The 5,070-nt window shown below is 39.3% G+C and overlaps 1 pseudogene; it reads right to left on the reverse strand.

Moving 5' to 3' along the window:
* Positions 1 to 4,139: 4,139 nt before the first annotated feature.
* Positions 4,140 to 4,724, reverse strand: LOC101653506 (annotated as a pseudogene).
* Between the last annotated feature and the right edge of the window lie 346 nt (positions 4,725 to 5,070).

Below are 5,070 nucleotides of genomic sequence, written 5' to 3' on the forward strand. Positions count from 1 at the left end.
CAGTCCAGATCAAGTCCATAATTCCAATATTAGCCCATTTGTCTGATACTAGTCCATAAGTTCCTTTTTAGACTCATGCAGCACATGCAATGATGCTGAATGCAGGATGATCACAGACCGGTGGGTGCAAAACCTTGTGGATCCAAGGGCGGTGGAAATATCTCCAGGGCTCTGGCTGCCATCAGCATGGCTCCATGTGGCTTCACAGGAATGTGAAGCAGAGAGTGTGTGGTCTGCCTACCAGGAGAAAAAGAGGAATTTCCCAGAATCCTCATGACAAGGTCATACCCACAAGGAAGCATCTTCAGGTGGTGACCTGTTTGGCAGGCTAGACTCCACCCCTTCATTCTTTCATGAAGTTGACGTAAAATAATGTAACTATCACACCCAGTTTACTTAGGGGGTTTCCACATTGAATCCTTTTAATGTGGCCCTTGACAGATGTTGTGTACCTGAGTCTAAAGTCCCAGTAGTCTATAGCACACAGCCTGGGTCACCAAGGGTTAGATAGAAATAGGTCAAACATGTCCAATTAGGAATATCATACACGGGATATTCTCCCATGGGTTGTATATAAGTAATGGTAAGTATTTTTTCCCTGTAGGAGATTGCTCCTCCCTCTAAAAGAAATGTAATGGCCTTGTTCAAAACCGACTTGTCCCTCTTCTCCCTTCTTGACTTGAATTTCCACTGCTTTTCTTACTATAGGAGTGTCTGTTGATATGGGGTGACCTTAGTTTACATTGTTATGTGTCAGCATTAGAATTGTTTTCACCCTCTCTCCTCCTCTGGAAAAACTGACTTCAGCTGAGGTGGGGTCTCCTCTGTCTAAGTGGTTTTTAAGATGTACATATACAGCGGGGGTGATGTATGTTCACAGGTGCTATGAAGGGTCTCTACCTATTGTTTGGGAGACCAGACTAGAAGGTTCCATGACCTGAGAGAAGAAGCCTGTCTTCATCTTGGTGTGTCTATTTATAACAGTGAACTGTATTATACAATATTTGTCCTTTTGTGATGGACTAACTTAACTCAGCACAATGGTTTCCAGGTTTCTGATGTCATGAGGTGTTTCATGGTCTCATCACTGTTTTTTAGGGATGCATACTATTCTATCTTGTGTATGTATCAGTTTCTTTACCCATTGTGCCATTGATGGGCGTTTGGGCTATTTCCAACTTCTCGCCATTGTGAACTGTGCTGCAATGAACATGGAAGACCGTATTTCTATTAGTGTTCTGTCTCTTCTTTCTTTGGGGTATATGCCCAGCAAGTGTATTGCTGGCATGTATGGTATTTCTGTTCTCAGTTGTTTCAGTTAGTGCCATAGTGCTTTTCAAAGCAATTGTATTTATTTACATGTGCACCCATCATGTATGAGAGTTCCAATCTCTGCAGCCTCTACAGAGTTAAGAAGGCTACCAAAACTGACAAAATACAAGAGAGAAAAAGCCTATATGAAACAAACAAACAAACAGAGACAGTATTTAAAAACAGTTGAAGCTCAAAGTGTGCCAAAGGAAGATCAAATAATGTTTTAACCATTCAAGTCAGATTTTTCATTTTAACCTATTATGCTCTTTACAATTATGTCTGATCACTAGGTTATTCCCATCCCTCAATTATTGTCAGAAGGAAGACACGAAGACTTGTTCCCTAGGTAGATCCCACAAATGTATTTTGCACTTCCGCTGTCATCCACAGCCTTCTGCAAACCAGGATTTCATAAATTAAGCTCTGATACCATTCTCTCCTTCAGATTTGGATTACGTTATTTACAATTCTCAGATCACATATATTGGTGTGCTTCTCCCATGTGGGCTTAGTTGATGTCTCACTTAGATGGCTGCTTGTTTGAAAACAAGCCTTTAAGACCCCAGATGCTATTTAGGTTGTTTCCAATTCTTTGCAATTGTGAATTGCACCGCAATAAACACTGGGTGCAGATGACTGGTTGTGGTCTATTTCTGACCTCTTCTGGGTATATGCCCAGTAGAGGGATAGCTGGGTCATAAGGTAGCTCAATTTGCATTTGTTTTAAATATCACCGGATCATAAAGCTCTTTGTTATGTAAACATGAGTGCCATTGGATTTGTTTCTCTAGACAAACTGACCTAATACATGACATACTAATATATATCATAATGCAATAACTTCATACAACACCATAACATACAGAAATATATTTAATATAAAGTATAGGAAATAATAGATAATGTGAGTATACATAATTATCATACTAGTTTAAATTTTAGGACAAGGTATTTGGAAGTTTGTACAATTAAACCTTAGTGTATTTTTCTAATGAAAATTCAACATGTTGGAACGCTGAAAATTGTTTTGTTCTGCCTGGTTAGAATGTACAGAAACTGTCCCACAAAAATAATGATTGATACAGCAGTTAATGAGCACAATCCTAGTTGAGTTTTGTGCCGTTTTCCAAATAAACTATTCACAGATGGAATAACTTTAAAGCTGTTTTGAATCAAGGACAATGGTTCAAATTGAGGTTGAGTGATTGATTCCATGAGCCATGGGAGAATATACACATTGGCATGCAATCATTCACTTTGGGACCTAGACAGCAAAACAGCTTTAGGGCCTAGAACAGTCAAAAGCAAAATTTGAGGGATATAATATAAAAATCCAAATGGGTTGAACAGATGTATGAAAATTTTTCACTCTGTGTATTCTTCAACCCCATCTGGTCCTATGCTTTGCTTTGGGGCCAAGCCTTTGCTGTGAAGTCCCAGGGTAGAGTAGTTCTGTGATATTGTGCAGACTTTATCCCACATGTTAGCTTAAGATATCAGGCCATTTGTTTGAGTAGTCATCAGTGTGTACCTCTGCTTTCTATAGCCAGGTATGCCTTGGTTACTTTCTAAGCAATAACACTGCCATTATGTTGTAGACTAGCACTTGAAGGAAGGCCATAGCTAGCATGTGTTAAGTTAATGAAGAGTACATAAACATTTGGCACAATTGAATACCTCTTCCTGTTTGTTGACAAAGAGATATTGCAAAGTCTTACTTGAGCCAAACAATTCTCATCTAATGCATATGAATATTCATCAAATGCACAGGAATTAAATTGTAAAGCATCTGTTACTCAATGAGGGACTAACTACTATGCCAGGCATTTCTGGTTTATTTGGAACATCTAAAAAGAATCTTTCATCTAAATTACACAATCAACTTTTTAATGAACTACTGGTAAATTCAGCCAAACTATTAAGTGTTCTTAGCATGCAAGTGGGCATGGGTGCCTGTATACCACCTCAGGCCTCAGGTCAGCTCATGTTGAAGGTGGAGAAATTGGTAGTGTTTCCTTGTGGAAACACTTGTTCTTCCACCTTCCCTATTAGAAACTTGCTTCTTTCCAGGCCTTCATTTTCAGAAGGCTAATGACTGGGAGAGTGATATTAGGGTTTCCCTTTCAACAGAGGAGCAAAGCTTTACAAAACTACTGGGAATGTTTTCTTCTGAGCATCTTTGCTTTTCTTGACACAATACCTCTACAGGAGGAACCCTACCACTCCACCTGAGTATGCCTTAGTGTCTTCCAAAATGCCTCTCATTATTTTTGTGGCTGAGTGAAATACATGAGTTGTACATAAGATGAGTTACCACAGTCTAGAAAATGTTAGCTTCAACAAAAACAAAATCTGTTGACATTGAGACAATTCTGACTCATGATGGCCCGATGTCCGACCAAGAAGGACAAAAACATAGGGTTTTCTTGGAATGTTAAAAAGGAAACACAGATCTATTTTGGAAGTAGTACAGCCAGAATGCTCCTTAAAGGCGAGGATTGTGAGATTCTGTCAGGAGAGACCAGTCCCTGGAGGACATCATGCTTGGTAAAGTAATAGGGCAGCAAAAACGGGGAAGATCTTGGACAAGACGGATTGACACAGTGCCTACATCGATGGGCTCAAACCTAAGGACAATTGTAAGGATGGCACAGGACTGGGTAGTGTTTAATTTTGTTGTACACAGGGTCACTGTAAGTGGGAACCCACACACGGCAGTTACCAACAACAATCTGAAGCAATCTACAAATAACACAATTCCCACCCAGACTTTTTACTCATTTAAAAAAAAATTTTTTTAATTGCATTTTATCATTCATTTTTGTTTACAATTGGAACTCTGGGAATTCAAAATTAACATCTTTGCCCATGAGCTTCTAATAAATTCCAGGAAAAGTTTTTAACTTTGTGATTTACATTGTCTTTGCTTTGTCCAAATGAAAAATTTTAAGCCACTGCCATCCAGTTTTACACAAATTCTCTAATCCACGATTTCACTTGGGAAGGCTAAGTCTGCAAGGATTGTGTCCTGCACAGCTGTCAGAGTTCAGCTCCTGCAACACTTCTGATTACTCCTTACATGGCTTTTCCAAGTTGGTTTAGGCAGAACTCTCCTCTGAACAATAAAAGACAATGTGCTTTACCCCAATTTGTTTCCCCTCCAGTTCATGTACTAGCCAAACTTGGATTTTCCAGAAATAGTTTAATTGAGGAACAAGAATAAAAATTAAAGTAGATTGTTGACTACCGTGAACTTCAATTTCCTTCATTTCTGTTATATTCAGCTTCTTTAACTGAGCCTTTGGATCTGAGTTCAACTCCAGCTCAAGAAGAGCCACAGAAATGCCTGACTGGAAATAACGTGACTTTTGGCCTTTGGACTTGACAATCTTCATGTCTGAACTGAACATGGCCTTTATTCTTGCTGAGTGAGGGTATACCAACTTCATTCTTTAAAGAAATGGAAAACCAAGTTACCAACTCCATATAGAGAAGGAAGAGACCCAGTATAAGCAAAATAACTTCTCAAATAAAAGAAGAAAGTAGGAGGCTTTGCACTACCCAAGTTTAAAGCCTATTACAGAGCCATGGTAGTCAAAACAGCCTGGTACTGGTACAATGGTAGATACATAGACCACTGGAACCGGGAGAAAACTCATAACTAAAAGCAACCACCTACAGGCAACTGATTTTCAACAGAGGAACCAAAAACATTAAGTGGGAGATGGACACCCCCTTCCACAAATGATGCTGGAA

This window comes from Echinops telfairi, unplaced genomic scaffold, assembly GCF_000313985.2.
Source record: "Echinops telfairi isolate 266 unplaced genomic scaffold, ASM31398v2 ScPeMD7_1;HRSCAF=3_0, whole genome shotgun sequence".
In the NCBI taxonomy this organism is placed as follows: domain Eukaryota; kingdom Metazoa; phylum Chordata; class Mammalia; order Afrosoricida; family Tenrecidae; genus Echinops; species Echinops telfairi.